At 51.7% G+C, this 11,296-nt stretch overlaps 1 long non-coding RNA gene across 3 annotated transcripts; it reads left to right on the forward strand.

Annotated features, from left to right (window-relative positions):
- The first annotated feature begins 2,814 nt into the window (after positions 1 to 2,814).
- On the forward strand, positions 2,815 to 11,003 carry LOC114487788 (uncharacterized). Of its 3 annotated transcripts, XR_003683209.2 has the most exons (4): positions 2,817 to 3,707; positions 6,218 to 6,401; positions 10,489 to 10,577; positions 10,674 to 11,003. It is a non-coding gene; the product is annotated as an uncharacterized lncRNA (long non-coding RNA). The 3 variants fall into 3 exon arrangements; XR_003683210.2 differs by lacking the exons at positions 6,218 to 6,401; positions 10,674 to 11,003 and adding an exon at positions 6,456 to 6,617 and having other exon boundaries at positions 2,815 to 3,707; positions 10,489 to 10,667; XR_003683208.2 differs by lacking the exon at positions 10,674 to 11,003 and having other exon boundaries at positions 2,822 to 3,707; positions 10,489 to 10,661.
- Positions 11,004 to 11,296: the final 293 nt, after the last annotated feature.

The following is an 11,296-nucleotide window of genomic DNA, read 5'->3' on the forward strand; positions in this document are numbered from 1 at the left end:
CTGGAGAATTACAGAAGGGGCTGACCACAGCCCCAGCAGACGCTTTTATAAGTGGAAACTGTCATTGGTGTCACCTGAAAGCTGGGTTCACCTCTTGTTGGCTGTCAAGCCAAAAGATATAACTTTTTAAAAAAGATTTATTATTTATTTATTTTTGGCCGCGTCGGGTCTTAGCTGCAGCCCGCGGGATCTTCGTTGTGGCACGCGGGATTTTTCGCTGCGGTGCGCGAGCCCTTCGCTGTAGTGCCAGTCTTCTCTCTAGTTGTGGCATGTGGGTTTTCTCTTCTCTAGTTGTGGCGCGCAGGCTCCAGGGCGCGTGGGCTCTGTAGTTTGCAGCACGCAGGGTCTCTAGTTGAGGTGCGCGGGCTTAGATGCCCCTCAGTGTGTGGGATCTTAGATTTGAGTTTGGCGCTGAGAGAACACTTTGCCCCTATGTCCTTATTCCTAATCTTTCCGCTCAACTGTTAACTCCAGTGAAGGGGCTCAGCAGTCAGATGCATTTAGCCTAAAGCCCAAGATGCGGTGGTTCTCACTGCTGGAGAATTACAGAAGGGGCTGACCACAGCCCCAGCAGACGCTTTTATAAGTGGAAACTGTCATTGGTGTCACCTGAAAGCTGGGTTCACCTCTTGTTGGCTGTCAAGCCAAAAGATATAACTTTTTAAAAAAGATTTATTATTTATTTATTTTTGGCCGCGTCGGGTCTTAGCTGCAGCCCGCGGGATCTTCGTTGTGGCACGCGGGATTTTTCGCTGCGGTGCGCGAGCCCTTCGCTGTAGTGCCAGTCTTCTCTCTAGTTGTGGCATGTGGGTTTTCTCTTCTCTAGTTGTGGCGCGCAGGCTCCAGGGCGCGTGGGCTCTGTAGTTTGCAGCACGCAGGCTCTCTAGTTGAGGTGCGCGGGCTTAGATGCCCCTCAGTGTGTGGGATCTTAGATTGAACCCGTGTCCCCTGCATTGGAAGGCGGATTCTTTACCACTGGACCACCAGGGAAGTCCCTAAAAGGCACAACTGTTATGACCAAGGCTGTTTCTCCAGAATCATCCACCTACCCCTCTCTCGAATGGAAACTAATTCTCTTATCTAAGTTTCAGGAGGAAGCTGCAAAGAGAAAAACAAGAAGTGGTTAGAACCAACTAGGCCCAAGATGGTGGAAGATTTGACTTCCAGTAGACCTTAAGCCTCATTGTAATGAATTATCATGCTAAATGACACACCCACCGGCGCCATGACAGTTGACAATTGCCATGACAACTGGAAGAGCCCGTAAAAGGACTGAAAAGGAGTATTGCATCAGTTCCGGGTCCAAACCACACGCCTGTTGTCGGATAACTCATGAATATTCCTCCTCTCTTTCCAATTCACTCCCTTTTACCTCGACCCTCCTATATATATGGTGTCTCCACCTGAACTGGGTTGAGAAGTTGATTTGAGAAAAGTTCCTCTTCTCCATTCTTTTTTTTAAATTCATTTTTTAATTTAATTTATTTATTTTTGGCTGCGTTGGGTCTTCGTTGCTGCGCGCGGGCTTTCTCTAGTTGTGGTGAGTGGGAGCTACTGTTCGTTGCGGTGCGCGGCTTCTCATTGCGGTGGGTTTTCTTGTTGCGGAGCATGGGCTCTAGGCACACGGGCTTCTGTAGTTGTGGCTCGCAGGCTGTCAAGCGCAGGCTCAGTTGTGGCGCATGGGCTTCATTGCTCCGCGGCACGTGGGAACTTCCCGGACCAGGGCTTGAACCCGGGTCCACTGCATTGGCAGGCAGATTCTTAACCACTGCGCCACCAGGGAAGCTCCTCTTCTCTGTTCTTTAGCCATTGAATAAAGCTTGTCTGTTCCAGTCTCAGCATCGGTTTCATTATTGGCTGTGCAAATCCAAGCAGAAAAAACCTCCTTGGCAGAGACCAGGGGTCTCAGCTGGCTAGGACCCTGGCACAGGTCCAGTCGACCAATTCAATCTCACAACCAAGTTGAAGACCAGAAGGAAGGATTTATTACTTGCAGCAAGAGAACATGGAGGAAAAAAAAGAGAGAGAGAGAACATGGAGGATCTTTCCCAAAGCAGCATCTCCCCAAACAGCAAAATTGGGGCAGTTTTAAACTAAGGGCACATGCATACTTCATGAAGGGGCTTAGGTGGTGTATGCACATTCATGAAGGGGCTTGAGCAGAGGGGAATTCAGCATAGAACAGGGGCAAAGGTTGACAGAGCCCAAGCTTTAGTTGATTGAAGTCACGAGGGTCAGAAAAAGTCAACATCATCATTCCTTAACTTTCCACCAGTCTGCAGTCTTAGCATGTAGTTACCACCCTCCACCTGGGTGGGGGCCCTTAGTTCCTGTAGTACAACTCAAAGATATATATCAGATTATTAAGTCTATCCCTTAAGGAGGAACTAGGACTCCTGTTTTATCGCGGAATTACTGTTTGTTTTCCTCCATCCCTTTGTTCCTTTAAGATCATTAATTACTGAGACCTGTTCAAAGGCAAGCATTGCGGCCAGGCTTAGATCACAAAATGGCTTAGGCCGAAAATGGCTTCTCTTATGTCAAAAAGCTATATCGGGTTCTTTTCCTCCAGGGAACACCCACCCCCCCCCCCCCCCACACACATGTCCAAAAGCTATATCGGGTTCTTTTCCTCCAGGGAACACCCACCCACCCCCCCCCCCACACACACACACATCTGCTTACACTGGGACCTCAGCCTTCCCAGAGATATGAGGAACACCTTGCCTGGAGAGGCGGATGGAGCACAGGAATCTAGCAGAGATCAGTGGAGCTTGCTCCTAAGAACTGGCCTGCCCCTCCTCTCCCAGCCCTGTAAGCCACTCCAGGGTCCCCTGAACCTGCATGTAGTGGTACCTCTCCGCCCCTGGCCCACGCTCAGACCCTAGGCTCTCAGTCGATCAAAGCCTGCATGTGTTAAATGTCTGAAGTATGGCAGGTCACCCCTGCTACTTTTGACCTTTTGCTCTGATTTCCTTTTGAAAGAGAAATAGCACTTATACGATGTAAAGCAAACAAGGCTGTATGAGAATTGCTTGAGCATGTGCGGCGCGGGGATGATGGCGCGTTACAGGACAATGCCCAGAGGACCTCAAGGCGCTCACTTGGTATAAGCTGTGCTCAAAACATCTACGGTTTTCCTGAGAGCAGGAGGGAAGCTCTAAGTTGGGCCTGGGCTCTGCCCACCGGGCTACGCTGATGCCCTGGGGGAGGCAAAAAAGGGGTAGGCGTTGGTCCCATTTTACAAGTGGGCAACCTTCGCTGAAGGAGGGCATGCGTCGGCCCCAATTCTACGCAGATGGTGCTGCGACCAGATAAGGTCAGGAACCCAGAAGCCAGGATCTCATCTGACGCAGACCCTGCGAGAGGCAGGCAGTGAGAACGCACTCCGCCCGGAGTCTGTGGCGTTGCCTCTCTGCGCCCAACAGGAATGCGGGGATCGCGAGTCTCCCAGATCAGGTCTCTGCTCCGGGTCTGGGAACCCTGGGGCGTCCGAGAGCGCTGGCCCCGCCCCGCGGTTCCTCCGCGCCCCGCGATTGGCTCCGCGGGCCGGGGCGGGGCCGGACGCCCAGCCGACGTGATGGACGGCGTCAGGCGCCGCGGGAACCGCTTCCTGTTGTCAGTGGTCTGGAGGCCGCAGCGTCTGGTCGGAGGTTTAGGGGCTGCAGCGGCCGGGAGTGCCCCCGTCCCCCTCCCCACTCCGTTTGGTGAGTTAGGGGTCGGGGGCGAGGCGGGCAGCAGAGGGGCGGCGAGGCCGGGACGGGAACAGGCGAACAGGAAACAGCAGCCTTCTCCGTGACCCCAAACCCCTGGTTACCTTGAGACTGTCCTGCTTCAGAGTCGTCACCCTTCCCAGCCCAAGCCCCGCGCCCCACTCCAATGAGCCTTCGGCCCGCACTGCCGCTGCTGGCCTCTCCCCTCTATTTGCCACTCGTGACCTGACCCCAGACTTTACCCCCACCCTCTCGCCGCCGGTCTTGCGTAAATGCAGCCGCACCCTTGACCTCCCTTTAGCCCACTTCCAACCCCTACCTTGGCCACATCCCTCCGCCTCCCTCTAACACATCTCGTCTTCACCTCTCAACCCCTTTGGCCGTGCTAGTGCTGCGCACAGGCCTCCTCGAGACCCACCATTCTGGTTTGCCCTTTTCGGGATCAGCTTTCTTATCCGAGTCTCCCACACCCCCCTGGTCAGCTCCCCAAGGTCTGCCCATCCTGAACACCCCATCTCTGTCCCACTCTCATTTAAGACCCAACACTAAAGTAGATGCCCTGTTGAGCACACCCTTTTCTTTTTGATAACTGATCTCAGCCCTATCCCAAGTCTTACATGTATCTTGTCCTCACAGACTCAACCCCTAACTTCCTAGCCCACCATATACTTCCTTTCCATCTCCAACCATCAGAGGACACCCCCATCCCTAAGTCTTTGCTGAACCGCCCCCAACTCTTGGTGCCCCAGTTACTATCACCCTCAGCCAATCCTATTAAAAATGAGGTCTCCTGCCCTTTCACCTCTGCTGTCCCCACCTCAACTCTACACCCATTTTTCCCTTGACCCCGTCCCCATTCAATCTGAGAATTTAGTGCAGAGTCCCCTGCCAACCCCACCGGCTGCCCCTCAACAGCCAAATTTAGGTGCTTGCTGGGAGCCCAGCAGTTAGAGACTGAGCAGCTTGATGGGTGCGTGCAGGGCCTCAGGTGGTGAATAAGTGTGGAGAAGTAGAGATCCGCCCTCGGGTCAGGGTCAGGGATTTTTTTTTCCCTGGTGTCTTGTCCCCTGTACCTGCTCCCAGGGATTATGGGTCTAGCATTCATATTAAATGACTTGTGCTACTGCTGGAATGGTGGGTATCGCCCACATACCTGGAAGGTGAGGAATAGCCACTCACCTAGCTCACTCATAGCCTGGGCCAATGGAAGCCATCACTTCCTTTTGGCTGGTTTTCTGGCCCAGGAGAGACTCAGGGAGTACCACTGTGTGACTGTGGTCACAGGACCACGTCCACGTGTGTTGTCCTGGCACTTGTAAAGGACCCTTCTCACCCAGTGTTCCCCCCGGCTGGAGCTGACAGCAGACCTGTCCCAACGCTTAACACAGGGAACACAGTGGACGCCAGAGATGATGTTACGTGTTGTGAAGAGTGTAGGTGAGAGGGTTCCCAGGAGGCTAAGGCTTAGGCGAGTACAGAGGCTGTTGAATCGCTTCCTCTTTTTGCAGGTGCTGAATCTTTGAGTTTTGGCCATTGGGTTACCCATGAACGTGGGGAGTTGAGATATCTGAGTAGCTGAGGCAGAGGGACATTCCTGAGACACCTGGGCCCCAAGCTCAGCATTTATCATCTCCTGGGCTTTTGGGGCACACATTCTCCCCAAATTCTAGTGACCTGGCTTCAGAGGGTTGGCCATTTGGCAGCAATTTTAAAGGGCCCCAAACAGGACCCGTTGTCTTTGCTTGCTGTTTATAGTCTTGTTCCTTTGAAAGTTGAAGCTCTCCCTTCAGTATCCCCCCTGCGGCCCCCCCCCCACCATTAAGGTGCAATATATCAGAGTGGCCTCAGCCTGCTGGCAGGTTGATTTGATGAAAGGAGTTCCATCGTGGCTGAGAACTGTATACCTCAGCTTTCCTCGGTCTGTGAAATGGAGATAACCTGCCCCTGAGCCTTATTTTTGTTTTATTCTTCTGTTCAGTCAGCAGGTAGTTTTTGAGCACCACTGCGTGCCATGTGTTGTTCTAGGCACTAGAAGTGTAATGGTGAATGAGTTGAGCAAAGTTCCTGTCTTTAGTCATCCAGAGTTTGGTCCCTGCTGGAATCCTAAAGATGGGACAGAAATATGGGGGAGATGGGTGTTACTGAATGGAAGGAAGGAGGGGGGAAAGAAAGATACCCCATGTTCACTGATTCACATTTCTGGGCTCACTCACTAGCCTTTGGTTTGGGAATCACAGGCTAGACGTTTTTTGCCCTCCAGCTGGTATCCAGTTGCTTCAAAGATGCAGTTCCCCCAGCGCACTCTCTCCATCCCCCACCCTCCAGGACATTTGTCCAGAAATCCAGCTTTTTTCAGGTGGGAGGAGGGTGCAGTTTACTCAGCACTAACATGTCTGAAAGATCAGCTGCCCTTCTGAATCAGAAGATCACTTTATCATTCTTTTCCAACTGATAACTTTGTCACTCTTTTCCATCTGAAAACCATGACTCATCAACTGGTACAGCAGCTGGATGGCTTAAACGTCAGGCTGTTTGTTCTGAACAGCCCGGTACAGGATTGGATTCAGGCTGTAGAGAGGAGGCTGTTGGGAATGGCTGAGAAGTCTCTAAGGAGAAGAGGTTGCTGTTTACCTATGGATGGAGTGTTTCAGAAGCGGGGAAGCCAAGCCATCCATTTCTTCGTTTAATGTAAGTCTCACATAAGCCATTCTTTTCTTTTCGTTCTTCCTTGGTCTCTGGAAGAAGTGAAATTGGACATTTATAGAAGCCCAGGCAGTATAATAAAGAAAAGCAACCAGAACAATTCCTTCCTGTGTGTTGGAACATTTAAGAAAGGGCAGCTGTGAAACCTGTGTACCATGGAAAGGACCTGGCCTCAGCTGGTTGGGACTACAGACCTGATGGGTAAGATTGTTTCTTGTTGATTTTAGCCTTATTTGATAAAAATGGAGCTTTCTGAGTACTAAGTTAATTATTACTTAGTCTATAAGTAATCAGTTTGCCTGAAGCTCTTGGAGCCAGAGACCTGAGACAGTTTGATCTGGTGAAGTCTGACACAAGACTTAGGATGAGAAAACCAGACAGTTTTGTCCCTTACCTGGGGCTCTTTTCTACTGAGCCTTAGTCTTCTCCTCTGTAAAACGGGGATAATCATCCTTCTCTCACAGGATTGTTTTTTTTAATTAACTTATTTCTTTTTGGCTGCGTTGGGTCTTCATTGCTGTGTGCAGGCTTTCTTTAGTTGCAGAGAGCAGGGGCGACTCTTTGTTGTGGTGCACGGGCTTCTCATTGTGGTGGCTTCTCTTGTTGCAGACCATGGGCTCTAGGCGCATGGGCTTCAGTAGTTGTGGCTCTCGGGCTCTAGATTGCAGGCTCAGTAGTTGTGGCACACGGGCTTCGTTGCTCCATGGCATGTGGGATATTCCCGGACCAGGGCTCGAACCCGTGTGGCTCAACAGTTGTGGCTCGTGGCCTCTAGAGCACAGGCTCAGTAGTTGTGGCGCATGGGCTTAGTTGCCCCATGGCATGTGGGATACTCCCGGACCAGGGCTCGAACCCGTGTCCCCTGCATTGGCAGGCGGATTCTTAACCACTGCGCCACCAGGGAAGCCCCCAGGATTGTTTTAAGAATTAAATGAGATTAGAGAAGCTAGGAGAGCCGTGTCAGGATGAATCAATACTTAGGGGGAGAGGTAGACTTCTCGTGGTTAGGAGTTGCCTAAAAGGCAGACAGGAAGTCCCCTTTTCTGCTAAACTCCACCAGTAATGTTTGAAGAGCCCTTTGGTAACGTTGCCCACGTTCTCTCCTTAACTCTTTTTAGCCTAGGTCTCCTTGCAGCCACGCCTCTCTTTGCTTTGGTTTTTGGTGTCAATGAAGACTGTTCTGAGGACAGGAAGTGAAACCAGTCCCATAGGAAGGTGGACTGGGGGTCTGGAGAATGACGGAGTGCTGACCCAGCAGTCGGGAGACCCAAAGCCCCCTTATGGTTCCGTCAGCAAGTTCTCGTGTCTCCTGCCCCCTGAGGCATGATGGAGCAGACCCACATAGGTGGGGTGCTTTGGCTTCTTGCAAAGAAAGGTGTGCCCTGAATTGTGGCCCCAACCCCAAAGCCTCAGTCCTGTTTTGTGAATTTTCAAGTGGTCATTCTCCTTCTGGACTCCTCTGCACTGTCGTCAGTCATTTTGTGGCTTTTCTGACTCTTGGTTTTAGGGGGCGATTACGTGTCTCCCCCCGCTCTGACCTCTCAGCATCAGTTTGCTTTGGGTTTTTAGCAGACCCTTACTGGGCTGGAGCACCCACTTACTAACAGGCCTCCTTCCCTCCCGTGAATATTATTTTCAGTTAATTAGTTAATGAGGCCTTAATGGATCCAGGCTGTTCTTCAGATTGTTGAGGCCTAAGCCCTTCCTGGCCTGGCCTGTGGCTGGCTGAAGGAAGGGCAGTTTTGCAGCTTGAGGCTCTGTCTAGAAGGGCAGGCCGGAGGGGAGGCCTTTGGCTGCTGGAATTGCTGCAGGGGATTGGAACCCAGGATCTTGGAGCCAGAGAACCTGGATTTGGCCTCCTGGGCTGCACAAGGGTGGCCTGGAAGGAACATTGTCCAGAGGGACTGTCTGCAGCACATGTCCCCTTGTCTGGGGCGCTGGTGGCTGGAGTGTGGAGGAGGGCCCTGAAGAATCCCTGGTAGGTGGGAGGGGGATGAGGTGAGGGTGAGGTAAGTCAGACAAGGCCTGAGGCCGGGGGCCCGTGTTCTGGGGTCTCTCACACCCTGACCAGAGTTGGCTCTGCGGGGCCGCCCTCCACACACCTCCCTCCCTGTGCATGTCCTTACTTGGAGAGGTTGGCTCTGGGTCCTGTTTACCCACTGCCCACTCCAGAGGCCAGGGATTGAATCAGAGCAGCTCCTACCATTTAGGGCCACTCTGCCTCTCTCATCTCCAAGCGTCATGCTCACGTCCTCCTGTAAACCTTTCCTGCCAGACTGACCTCAGTGTTCCACTGCGGCCCCTCACCTGGGCCCCCGGCTGAAGAGCCCTCCTCCCAGGCCTCCCCTGCCCCCTTGCCCGTCGCCCCCTTAGCCCTAGCCCACACCCGCCTCTCCCAGAAGGGAGGTGGTCGCACTCCTTCTGGAGTCTGGGGGCTTCTCTTGAGCTCGGGTTGCTGTTGTCCTGGCGGCTGCTGATAGAGTTGGCCACTTACCAGCCCTGGGATCTTGGGAATTTCCTTGACCTGGGTAGCTTCTACTTCTTGTCTGTCAGACTGAGATGATAAGATACTCCTAGGATGGTTATCAGGAATGAATGGGGTAATACATGTAAAGGGCACAAAACCCATTTAACAGGTCTTGGTTTTACTAACTTCTTTGGGCCATGGGTTCTTGAGAGCAGAGAGAGCAGTAACCTGATTTTCTCTCTCTTTATTATTTTTTGTTGGTGGTGGTGACCCCTCATGCTTAGCTGTGTGGCCACTAGAGATTTGTTTAGACGTGAGTGTGCCTGTCCAGTCCTGCTCTGTGCAAGTTCCTGGGGTGGGGCAGGCCAGGCAGCAGCCCCTTCAGGCTCAGGCTGCAGTCCTCACCCCCACCCCACCCTTAGCCTCATCCACCCCAGGAGAGAGCCAGCTGCCCCGAGAGATTTCTCTGTGTACTGACTTCAGCTGCTGGCACACGCTTAATTAGGTAGTGGCATTCTTTGCCTGTAGATTTGGGCGGCCGCATCCACTGGGGTTAGAGATACCATTTATCCTCGGTAAATATCAGGCCCTGTGCTTAGCGTTTTCCATACTCATAGTCTCCACTTAAGAGGTCTGATACGTGCCCCAGTGTGCTAGCTGGTTAGTGGCAAATTGAGATCAGAACCCGTGTTGTTCCACTTTAGACATGTCCCTGTGCTGCTCAAGCTAGACCTTTGCAGCCCAAAGGAGAAGCAGCTGTGTGGCAAGAGAGCCCTTCCTTTTGAAGGCGTTTCAGTTGTACTTTTCCCCACTGAGCTGGCCGACCCTGGGCTGGGACAGGAGTTGGGACAGTTGCAGAGCCCAGGCCCTGAATGTGAATTGTGAGCCCCTGCTTCCCGGCCCCTGTGGGTTCTTGGCACCTTCAGCTGCAGCATCCCCCGCTTGCAGCCTCAGCTCTGTATCTAAATTAGCCTTTTTTTAAAAACAATAAATTTATTTATTTACTTTTGTCTGTGTTTGGTCTTCGTTGCTGCACGCGGGCTTTCTCTGTTTGCGGCGAGCAGGGGCTACTCTTCGTTGCGGTGCGCGGGCTTCTCATTGCTGTGGCTTCTCTTGTTGCGGAGCACGGGCTCTAGGTGCGCGGGCTTCAGTAGTTGTGGCACGCGCGCTCAGCAGTTGTGGCTCGCGGGCTCTAGATCGCAGGCTCAGTAGTTGTGGCGCACAGGCTGAGTTGCTTCGCGGCATGTGGGATCTTCCCAGACCAGGGCTCGAACCCGTGTCCCCTGCATTGGCAGGCGGATTCTTAACCACTGCGCCACCAGGGAGGTCCCTAAATTAGCCTTTTATTCCCTGCTTTTTTGTGCCAGCATTTGGAGTGGAGACAAGAGCCCTTTCTACCCACCCTTTGGGATAGACCCGCCCGTGGCACACCCCACGAGATCTTTTTTCCTTCCCTGTTTCCATTCTTAAAATCTACTCTCAGTTTTTACTTTTGTATTGAAAGACCTTGCAGTTGCAGGTTGAGTAAGATGGGGGGGCGGGGCGTGGGGGGAGGAGATCGTCTGGGCGCAGTGATTGTTCATCCGGCTGTGTCTGTCCCTGCAGGTGTCATGTGATTCTTCTGGGGAGCTGCTGCTTGAGTGGAAATGCTCTCAGCGGTGGAGAATGGACTGGACCCCCGGGCTGCCATCCCGGTAGGCAACAAGGGAGAATCAAGGGTGGGGGAAGGGGCGCCTGGGACAGCCATTTCATTGTTTTTTCTCACTTTGAAATGCATTTGCACTGTTCAGAAAGAGAGGCCTGGAGTTGAGAAAAAGTTACAGCAGAAGCAGGCTCCGAGGAGATCCTGCCCTTTCTAGGTCATCTTATTGGTGATAAAATGGAGATTTACAAAAAACAACGGAGATTGCATGTAGGTTACCTGAGGACCAAGGATTTCTCCAAAGAAGATACACAAATGACCGATAAGTACATAAAAAGATGCTCAACATCATTAGACAATAGACAAAGGCAAATCAAAACCATAATGAGGAAAACAGAAGTAGAGTCACCACGGACATAGAAAACAAACTCATGGTTACTGGGGACAGGATGTGGGAGGGATAAATTGGGAGATTGGGACTGACGTATACACACTACTATATATAAAATAGATAACCCATAGAACCTGCTGTATAGTACAGGGAACTCTACTCAGTACCCTGTAATGGCCTATATAGGAAAAGAATCTAAAAAAAAAAAAAGGTGGATATATGTCTATGTATAGCTGATTCACTTTGCTGTACACCTGAAACTAACACAACATTGTACGTCAACTATACTCCAATACAAATTTTTTTAAGAAAGTAAAATAAAATAGTAAGAAAAAAAATCATAATGAGGGACTTACCCAGTGGTCCAGTGGTTAAGACTC

Source organism: Physeter macrocephalus, chromosome 14 (genome assembly GCF_002837175.3).
Source record: "Physeter macrocephalus isolate SW-GA chromosome 14, ASM283717v5, whole genome shotgun sequence".
In the NCBI taxonomy this organism is placed as follows: domain Eukaryota; kingdom Metazoa; phylum Chordata; class Mammalia; order Artiodactyla; family Physeteridae; genus Physeter; species Physeter macrocephalus.